This window comes from Aphis gossypii, chromosome X (genome assembly GCF_020184175.1).
Source record: "Aphis gossypii isolate Hap1 chromosome X, ASM2018417v2, whole genome shotgun sequence".
NCBI lineage: Eukaryota > Metazoa > Arthropoda > Insecta > Hemiptera > Aphididae > Aphis > Aphis gossypii.
In genome coordinates this window covers 1,970,790-1,982,971 of record NC_065533.1, presented here as the reverse complement: position 1 = coordinate 1,982,971, position 12,182 = coordinate 1,970,790, and the positions used below count along the sequence as shown (strand labels likewise).

General features: G+C 27.9%; 1 pseudogene; it reads left to right on the top strand.

Annotated features, from left to right (window-relative positions):
- Nucleotides 1-3,925: 3,925 nt before the first annotated feature.
- On the top strand, nucleotides 3,926-4,622 carry LOC126552266 (uncharacterized; annotated as a pseudogene).
- Nucleotides 4,623-12,182: the final 7,560 nt, after the last annotated feature.

The following is a 12,182-nucleotide window of genomic DNA, read 5'->3' as shown; positions in this document are numbered from 1 at the left end:
GTGTCGATAAAAAAATTTTGGATGACCAAAAAAACTTGAAAATTTAATACAAGGTTCCTTATGAGTTGTTTTTATTGTAGCTAAAAAAAATTAAAAATCGTTAGTCACAATTTTTTTTATAAGCGTTTATAGTTTAATTTTTTACGAAATCTGTCGAAAACCCTAAAATTTGCAAGTAATTTTGAAGTTGAAAAATCATAAAATGTTTTGTGTTTATAACTAAGGATTAAAAATACATCACTAAGTTTTCCATAGGTTTTTCTTCAAGTAGCTATAAAGAAAACTCGAAGCATCATTATAGGAACAATTTTAAGTGCGTTTGAATTTTAAATTTTTACGAAATCGTGTAACGATAACGATTTATCCTCAAACGATTTTAAATATTTGTTACTATTTAAAAATTATAAATCGTAGATACTTGAAAATTTTACCAGTTATTAAGATTGGCATTTTCTTTACATGATTTAATTTCCAAAATATTTTGAGTTTTTTTGAGCTATTTATAGACAACTGAAATTTTCAATTTTTCTGAAAATTTTTTTGTTGAAGTGTCGAAAAATTTGTTTGGCCCAATCAAAATACTTGAACATTTTATACAAAGTTCCTCATACGTTATTCTTATAGTGATTAAAAAATTATAAGAATACACATGCACATTTTTTTTTTTATTAGCATTTGAAGTTAAAATTTTGACAAAAATTCGTCAAAATCATGAATATTTGCAAATTATTTTGTAGTTGAAAATTCATAAAATTGTTTGTATCTATATCTAACGTTAAAAAATTCAACACTAAGTTTTCCAAAAGTTTTGCTTCAAAAAGCTGTAGAGAAAATTTGAAGCGTCATTATAGGAAAAATGTTTTAGCGTTTAAGTTTTAAATTTTTGTGAAATCGCGTAACGATAACTATTTATCCTCAAACAATTCAAACGAATTTAAATATTTGTTATACTTCAAAAATTATAAGTCGTAGATACTTGAAAATTTTACCACTTATTTAGATCGGAAATTGAAAAGTTGAAAATTTGTTTCAAATTAGAATATATGGCAATATTTAAATATAATATATCCTAGACTGACAAATCATCTCCGTTCAGAATCGGTTTTTCGTATACAATGATACCTATCATTGCATTCAAATTTAACCTACCTTAATCCAAGGTCCACCTTCTAATGTACAGCAGAGCGGTACCCACTTTCCGACTTTTTTTTCTTTTTAAATGCCTTTCCGGTAATAGTTTTGGGAGTTCGTCTCAAATATTTTTTTTATATTTTTTTAATTTTAGTAAAATGTTGGGTGATTTTCCTATACTTATCAAGTTGTGGTTAAATATGGATTTTGGATTATATCTATGGAGTAGGTAAAACGGTGTGATTTAGTTGTATCATTAATCGATGTGTAGTAAATCCATTGCACTTGTATTGTTTTATATTATTATTTAGTGTAAAAAACACATTAATTTAATTTACTTCTTTCTCATGCATTTTAAGCAATAGGCTAAAGGGCAGAAGAACATGTTCTTTCCATCGAATGATAGTAGCCTGATTTAGGGGGATACCTGGGTGACTAGTCACCCGGCCCCAATTTTTATGCGATAAACGATAATGCGATAAATGATCGTACTAGCATCGTGCATGTTCAGTTATTCAGGTTATTCATCAATTATCTTTATTCTATGCAGTTATTAACGTTATTGTCAATTATCATCAAAGACAAGAATATTTCTGCAGTAACTGTGAATTTTATTTTGTTTTACGCTTTTATTACGTACAAGATGTCTGGATTAAAAAGAAAATATATGGGCGGGGTGGAAAAACGTCAAATCAAAGCTAATAAAAAAAAGAAATTGAGAAATTAAAAGGTTCTTCTGATAATTACATACCGAAAAAATTCATAACACCAGAAACCGTTATAAATGAATCGATAGAAAGTAGCTTAAATAGTAATAGTGAAACATGTTGCACCTTTAATAAGAATTTAATCTTGTAAATAATAGTAACTTGTAATAATTTTAATTATTGTTATTGAACATTTTTACATTTTGTAGATTTAATTGTTAAAAACTCTGATACTAGTTGTACTAGTACCTACTCAAAATGACTGTTTCAATCGACCAAGCGGTTCAAATAGAAGACAATATTATTAGTGGTGAAAAGTGTAAAGTTGATTCAAACTCATTCATAAAAGGTAAATAATTGGATAGGTACTAATTAAAAACAATTTGCTGTGTGTACAAGTTATACATTATTATTTATAGTTTTGGTCTTTATTCTTTAATACAAAATTATAAATACATTATAACAAATAAGAAAATATATTGCATGTCTTTGTTCACTATAACATTATTAGTTTTAACAAATTGTTTATAATGTTTGTTCTTGTGTTAAATGTTTTAGCTATACATGTTTCAGATACTCAAAATTGTCTAAAACTAGAAAAATGTTTTATTTAACTGTGATTTCAATGTTTGTTGGTATATCAGATTATAAATATTTTCTTAATCATATATTATACTACATTGTTTGCATGTATATTAATTGTTTATTGTGATTAGTAAAACAAATTTGAATTTAACAACAAATTAATAATGTATTTTAGTGTAATTAACTACCTATATTTTTTATTATGTAAATGCATTCATCATATATACATTATTGTTATAATTTGTGAGATAATATACATTAAAATGATAATCATAGTAAGTAATAAATTTGTTAAAAATATTAAAATTAAGACTAACTATATTTTAACTGTTGTTATTAATATGTTTTTGTGGTATTAACATTTTATATAAATACCTTTTTTTTATCTAAATCCTATGGTTTTCTATGTATTTTAATTTTTTTTTAAAAGGTGTCCCGTCAATAGATAGCGGATAATTGATAGCGCGACAATAGATAGCGGTCAATTTATAGCGCGTAAATTGATTGCGAGCGGCTTTTAATAGTATGACAATTTTTAGCGCCCTAAAGAATTAAATAATCAAAAAATTTAGATAATATATATCATAATCGGAAACTTTATATTACTATCTAAAATAATATGGGCAATATAGATAATGAGACTATTCAATACCTACACCTACACTATACACTATATCAGTTGTCAGTCGGTACAGCACCATACAACAGTACTACTTTTAACAAATATCTGTATAATATACTCATTTTAAAATGTCTTTAAAATATATAAAAAACGAAAGAGGTTCAAATATATTAGTTGATGAAGGTTTTATGTACCATTTCGAAAAAAATGGAGTACAAAAGAAAATATGGAGATGCGTACGTTTTAAAAATAAATGCCGAGGCCGCGTTCATGTTATTGGTGATATCGATAGTGAGAAAATTTCAAAAAAAATTCACCACAACCATGTTCCCGATATTACTCTAATAGAAGTAAAAACTGCAATAAATGAAATGAAAATAAATGCAAAATGTACATCTAATTCCACGCATTCAGTCATTGGAACACTTGCTTCTCAGGTACATACTATATGATTTCTATAAATGTTATTATTATTAATATTATTTTTATTATTAAGGTATCTGCTTCAGTTGCTGGAAAATTACCAAATGTGCCAACTCTAAAAAGAACCGTTCAGCGAGTTCGTCAATCTCATTTAGGAGCTCCAATTAATCCTCAAAATTTAAACTTTGAAATTCCAGACCGATTCACGAAAACAACAAATGGTGAGCAATTTTTACAATTTGATAACAAATCTGAGACAAATCGAATTCTATTATTCAGTACAAAACGGAACCTCGAATTAACTGTTAACTGCGATAACTGGTTTTGTGACGGAACATTCTCATGTGCCCCTAAAATATTTCAACAACTTTATACTATTCACGCTGTTTATTATTCGAACGTTATTCCTTCTGTGTATATTTTACTACCCGATAAAAAGGAAAATACATATAAATTAATGCTTCAAGCTTTAAAGTCATTAATATGTAATCTAAACCCAATTAATATAATGATGGACTTTGAAAAAGGGGCAATGAATGCTGTCAAATTTGAGTTTCCAAATGCATCTATAAATGGATGTTTTTTTCATTTATCACAATGTGTATGGCGTCACGTTCAAGAAACTGGATTACAAAAAAAAATATAGGGAAAATTCAGATTTTGCATTATGCATACGAATGTTACCAGCTTTGGCGTATGTACCAACAGATAAAGTTGTTGATGCATTTGAGAAACTTTTAGACACAGATTTTTATAATCAAAATGAAGAGGTATTGATGCCACTAATAGATTATTTCGAGGGAAATTGGATTGGTCGCTTACACAGAAATAAAAAAAGAAGAGAACCTAATTTTCCAATAAATATATGGAACTGCTATTCTTTAGTGTTTGCTGATTTACCCCGAACAAATAACTCCGTAGAAGGATGGCACAATTGTTTTTCTGCAATGTTAAATTCCTCATCGCACCCAACAATATGGAAGTTCATAAATGCGTTGCAAAAAGAGGAGCAAGTAAACCGAATGAAAATAGAGCAATATGTTGCAGGAATGGAACCGCCATCAAAAAAAATTTATAAAGATCCGAGTGCTAAAATCAAAAAATTTGTTTACATTATGAAAATAGAACAATTGAAGACTATCTTAGAGGAATAGCACATAACTTCCAGCTACAGGTATAATATTTTGAGGCAGCTATACATTTTGATTATGACATGTAAAATGACTTGTAACATATTATACTTAATAATTTTTTTTATTTTTATTTTAACATAAATATTGTATTATAATATCCATTAATATCGTCAAATTTTTATATTATACTTTTTTGGGCAGCTAAATTTTAGTTATGATATGTAACATGACTTGTAACATATTATACTTAATAATTTTTTTTATTTTTAATTTAACATAAATATTGTATTATAATATCCATTAATATCGTTAAATTTTTATATTATACTTTTTTGGGCAGCTAAATTTTAATTATGACATGTAAAATGACTTGTAACATATTATACTTAATAATTTTTTTTATTTTTATTTTAACATAAATATTGTATTATAATACCCATTAATATCGTCAAATTTTTATATTATACTTTTTTTAGGGAATTTAATTTTAAGTATTTAAATTTTTATACCTATATAATTTTAATTATGACTTGCAATATTTATTTCTATAATCTATTTTTTTTAATAGTTGTTATTGGTTATATAATTCTTTAGGGCACTACATATTGTCATACTATCAAAAGTCGCTCGCGATCAATTTACGCGCTATAAATTGACCGCTATCAATTGTCGCGCTATCAATTATCCGCTATCTATTGACGTATATGATTAAAATATCATTAGGTTGTGGAAATGATGAAATAGATTACAGCAAGTTGAAGAAAAATGTTGCTTTATGGCCATTAAAAATCTCAAATGAATTTCAAAAATCTTTTGTGATGAATCCTCCTGACTAAAATATCGATAAAATTAAAAACTCAAGACAGTTTTTTAATGGTAAAAACCCAAAATGGTTGTCTTTGCGAATTTCTCATTTTTTTTTTTTTTTTTTTTTTTTACTGAAAAAAATCAAAATAAATTTAAAAGACAATGGCTAGTCTATTCTGAAGAGTCTAAAAAATTATACTGTTATGTTTGTAAACTTTTTTACCCTGATGATGATCAGTTATGTAAAGATGGTTTGATGATTGGAGACATGTTTCACGACGTCTTACTGGACATGAACGTTCGATAAATCACAGAAAATCAGTGTGTGTTTTATCCAGCCGTGCAATGAAAAATAGTCGAATTGATCAAGACATTGTGTTATAAAAGATAAAAGCATAAAAAATAAGTTGAGTATTGGAGAAATGTGCTTAAAAAAACTGCCACAGCAATTAAGTTTACTTCTTAGAGGACTACCATTTTTTGGAGATGATGAAAAGCTTAATTCACCACATAATGGAATATTTTTAGGTACCTATATAACAGTTGATTAGTGAATTTGATCCATTTTTATCAAATCATCTTACCACATATGGAAATAAAGGATCCGGAAATACAAATTACATTTCATCTTATACTGTTAGAAAACTGATTGATCTAATGGCTAATAAAGTATTAAATCACAAATTAATGGAAGTTAAATCTGCAAAATATTTTAGAATTATTGTAGATTCCACATCCGATATAACTCATAATGATCAGATAGCATACGTGTTGAGATATATTGATGAAAGTGGTAATGTGTTTGAACGTTTTATTAAATTTGAAAATATTCATGGTCACACGATCGTAATATGATATTTATGCATACAATTAATATAAATGTGTGTAGTATAAAATAATATAAATGCTGAATATGCAACATCTCTTTCCTTAAAAAAAAAATTATATATATAGAGTATTTTGTATATTAATTAATAGCTATGTTCGTATTATTTTTATATATAAATGATTTAATTACATTAGTCATAATCACTTGGAGAATATCGCTGAGGCGGTTTTCTAGAACTAATTGGTCTGGGTGTTTTATATATTATTGTAAGGTCTAGATTTTGATTTGTACACACTGTTTCGGCATTTTCAGTATTTTCGTTTATATTTCTAGCGGGTGTAAGTGAATGTTATGGGCTACGGTATATCAAGGCTAAGTATGACCATGCCTCCTGTCGAGGGTGATGCATATGCTACTATGACCATGACACGTTGTGGCGGACCTAGGTGTTAGGCGAGAGGCCGGTTCGCACAGCGGTGAAAAACACGTGGGGAAAAACAAAAAAAAAAATAAAAAAAACAAGCACTGCGTTCGGTTATAGTGACGTGTAATCGCCGTGTATTTAAAACAAACAAAATGCAAAATAATTAATGAAAACAAATGTCTCACCGTAGGTGTGAGTGAACAGAAAACTCAGGGAGTTAACGTTAAAACAAAACAAAAAAAAGAATGGCCGTTCGGTTACTGGTGATGGTGTACCGGGCGTGGGGTTTTCGGTCCACGGTGAAAAAAGTCGTTTTGCATAAATTTAGTAATGGGAAATTGTGTACTGATTCTACACATGATACCAATCAATATAATTTTAATTTAACTTCAATTGTATCGATTGATGAATTCAGAGAAGGATACCCTGGTACATTTTGTATAAGCACAAAAATTGACGAAGTACAAATGAAAGTTTTCTTTTCAAAAATTAAGGAGGTGATTGGCTGCCTTACTCCAAATGTATTCATGAGTGATACAGTGTCTGAATTTGGGAATGCATGGATTAACACAATGTGGCCTATTCCTCAATATCATTTTTTGTGTAAGTGTCATATTGACAATAACTGGCGCAAGAATCTAAAAAAAATATCTGGTTCTCAAAATGTAAAAGCTTACGTTTGTAAAACTCTTCCTGTATTATACTTGAAGAACCAGATAAAACTCAGTTTGAAGAACTTTTAACTAATTTTCTTTGTAAATTAGAAACGTACATTGTACGTAGGAAAAAGTGATGGGCAGCTTGCTATCGATATAAAGTAATGTTTAATACAAATATGGTATTAGAAGCTTTCCATAAAACTTAAAAACATGTTTATTTAAAGGGGAAGAAAAATCAACGCCTTGTTGTGTTACTCCGACATTTACTTAAATCATTATGCGATAAATACTTTGAACGACTAATAAAACTGTGCAATGGTGGATAAGTTTATCACCTCGTAAATGCGATAAAGTCGTCATCGTTCTGCTGTTCAGATTATTACTTTTGGAATTCATAAAATATCAGAAATCACCTGGTCTGTAACATTTGAAACTTTAGAAATAACATTTTATTTTATGTGATACAGATGTGTTGTATTTGCTTTTAAGTTGTTATGTACATTATTATTTTACATGCGTAATTTGTACATTCCTATAATATTTTGTATAAAATAAAAATCGTAAATCTAAAACTTTTACATTTAAAATGATTTATAACATTATAATTCAAATTTTATTTTATTTTTCTATACCTAGTTTAGGGACACTTTTACAATAGGTACTAATAAAATCTTCATTTTTGATTGTGTATGGAGCGATGCATTAATTAATGTATAATATTTTGTTTCGGTAGCTTTATAGTTTGTGTAATTTGAATTTTGAATAAAGCATCCTATTTTTTTTTCTCCAGCTATATAAAAAAATTATAGTTACATTGGTCTAACTTTTCTTTACATATTTAATAATTTGAGATTTTAGTTGAAACTTCTAAAAATTATTTATATTAAATTATAAAAAAAAATATATATATTATACTAGCTGACCCCGTGCACTTCGTTGCCCGTTAAAAATGCAAATTCTATATAATATATAGATTCGAATTTTGGTTAATTTGTTATTTACTATTCGGTTTAACGGTGTTCAAAACTTAAACATTTTCATTGACTGTTTTGATTCTCAAAAATCTTGTGAAAGCACCACTTTAATATGCGAATTTTGTAAAATGCTTTCTCATTACACACTAAATTTGTGATACGATTTTACGAATGTACCGTGTAAATTGTAAGCATCGATCTATCATTGTTCAGGTTCTACGTTTATCAGTCAGTGAGTTACTTAAGTCATAATATTATAGGCATTCTGCTTACCGTTGCCGTGAGACTCTCTTATGATTATGAGAGCAGTATATTATCATGTAGGCAATCCACACGTGGTGGATTGCGGACCCCGCGAGATGTGTATAAGAATTTTATAATTTCTAACACTTAAGTTTCAAAGTTATGTCATTTTTTTTTTTTACTACAGTGGGTAAAATACAATAATGTGCCATCTCGTGGTTTTTGTATTGTTGCCTGTTGGTAAAACAATAAAACTTAGTATAACTTGTTATGTTAGTTTATTGCTGTAAAAAAATGTATATTAAATATATATATTATAATCAAGCTGTCCCGATACGGCGTTGCCCGCGTATTAGTTGGTTTTTTTTGCATTTTCGTAGGCCATGTATTAGTGTTATTATGTATGAGAAAATTTAATAAAACATATAAATATAGTTTATCACGGAGATATGAAAATTTTATATTAAAATTGCATTTAAATACCTATGTACTATGTGATACACCATACTATATTGTGTATTATCCTAGCACTATTTTCAAAATAATTAATATAAGAATGATCTATGTTTATAATGTTACTAACTAATATTTATCTTGCTCGTTAAATATACCAACTCTATATGACTCAAACTTTGTTCAATTCATTATTTAATATTCGGTGGATTATGTTCTAGATTTATCTTAAGTTTTCTGTTGCCCGGAATAAAAATTCTGATTCGCTGAACTGCTGAAGTATATTATCATTTATCAGGTAGGCAATCTATCTGCGGTAGATCGCGGACCTAGTGCTGTTTGTATGTAAGTGTATGATTTAACTCTAATAAATATCAAAGTTATACCAAGTTTGACATAGTACGGTGGATTATATTAATCAATTAATACATATTCCTAACCCAACCTTAACGCACTAAAATCCGATGAGAGCGTCCAGCTCGCCGATGATGGGTCTGGCAAAAAAATAATCAAGGTTATTGTAGTCACAACGTGCATTCACGCGATTGGCAAGTTTAATTTAATTTAAATTTAACTATTGCTGTGAATTTTAAATTTACTGTGGCCATTGACTTATTTCGCTAATTCTTATTTTTGTTGTTATGGTTTTAACAAAATATAACATCAGGTCTATAACTATTATATTCAATCATAATCAATAGCTACCTTAATATAGTTTATTTTCTTGCTGAACAACTGCAGTGACAGTTGTTGTTGTTTTTTTACACCCAGATTCCGAACTTTTCTGGTGTATTTTCCTAAAATTGTATTACATAAGCACATTTTCCTGCGACCAATAAGAGGAATTATATTATATTATATTATATTCATATTATTAAATGGTTACCAAATGTTATCAAAATCCGTAATTCATTATATTAATTTTATATACTACCATATCAACCACAAATAAATAAATATTATTCTCAAATCTTATAACCCCCATAGCAACCATTTATAAACAAAAATTTCTATCATAAATCTCAATATTCCTGTTTGAGCACATATTATTAATAATACATATTGAAAAAAAACTATCCTATCTTTTAAGTTGGACCAAATTACACGCGGTGTAAAAAATTTCATCAAAATCGGTTAAGTGGTTTAGGAGTCCATTGAGGACAAACATTGTGACACGAGATTTATATATATTAAGATTTAATATATATTAAAAAAGATTTGTATGATATTATAAATATTATTCATATGATTATAAATAAGTTGGTTATTATTGTATATGATGGTTATTTAGCTTAAGTAAAAGTTAGGCAAACACAAAGGAATACTATTACGGTACACCACACGACCCGTTCGTGTACGAACGGCATTCAAGAATACGGTTTTGTCAAAGTAGTAGAAAAAGTAAAATTATTCGTATACGAATACCGTTCTAGTACTTTCAAGAATTGGCCCCCTGTACATACAATTTACACACAATAATATACTATTAGCTATAATACAAGCAGGTAGAGTTCATATTAAATGAAATAACGGGATATAATTAATCTGATTAACGAATTTGCATTTGTAAATTAATAAGGTAATCTAAATTTTGGCAATGGTAATAGTAATAATATATTATATACTTAAATTACAATGTTATATTTCAACCATTGTTCTAAAATGCTTGAAATACGTCCTTGGTTAAGAAGTTTTTGAAACAAACGTTGTCATAAAACTTCAATAAGTACTAAATATTTAAGCAACTAAACGATAAAATGTTTTTAATTATTTATTATTCGTATTGTTTTGTTAGGTATATTATACGACGTACAGTTAGCTCAAAACCTGATATTATACAAACATTAGGTACATTTTGTTAAGTAAATACACCACGTAGTCACGTTTAACCTATTTTTTTTTTTTTTTTGAAACTACATTGTTTTCAAACTAAAGAGATAAAAAATGTTTAAACGGAATAAATCTATTTACATTCTAATGTAGGTGCCTATCAATACAGCGAAGAAGTTTTGATATATTTTGACAATTTGACGATAAATTTAGTTTTTGTCATGATGTACCGACAATTGATTAATTCTGAGCCATACTAACATAACATTACTATACTTATTCATACACGATTCTTGCGGAGAAATGGTGATAATCACTCAGGTTTTTATTGCATATTAATCGGGTTAATATCCAAATAGACCCGTAATGTTCAGTAATTCTTTTTAGGAATGATAAATCAAATAAACAACTCAATAAAGGAATACTATTATTTGAACTTTTTTTTCAAAACAATTTAAACTAAGGAAAGTATAAAGCGATAAAATAATAATCTGTATTCGTAAAAGGAATTGTATAAATTAGCAACATAAATTAAAGGACTCAATTTTACAATACAGATTTAAATTGATATTATACTAATAAACTTTACTATAATATACTATTATTTATTAATACATTATTATTATATTTTGTTTTTAATAAATAAATCCATTCATATCCGTAGTATACCTAGATTTAAAAAGGATACCTACACTTCTGCGTCGAAATAGCTTTGCACTGACATGGCATAGCGAAAAATGTCGCCGAAATTTTCCATTCTCAAAATTACTAATTACAGTAATAGCTGTATATGTGATTTGTATTTAGATTTTAAGTAAAGCAATGAATTTATTTTAATATAATGTTCAACATTGGTGTATTTTATTTAGAAAAAAAATGCTTAAATCTTCAATTTTGAGTGTAGTTTTTGATTAAAAATTGAATAAATTCATAAATAAATTAAAAATATACAGTATTTAACATAAATATTGTAATGATATGCTCACTTTCACATATCATATCATTGTAAATTTCTTGTTTTTGTTCAATTAAATAAATAACGGTCAGGTTGTCGCACGCACAGAATAAACCCCAATAAACATCTTAAATAACTGATGAAAGGAACGATTTATATTATTTGGTCATGTAGGATATTAAACATAGTTGTGACAGTGTAGCGCAACACATGTGATCTATTTTGTGTGCCGCCAGAGACAATGGATGGTCCAGTAAGGGTCTCTATCGCCGGGGATAAAGACAATTTCTTGGTAACGCAAAAACCTTTAATGAGGCCGCCTGCGACTCTGGCCGGCTTGACCTAGTCGTCTCCTCTCATAAATTCATGAGCACTCTTCAAAGCAACAAGTGCACGAGCACTATTCG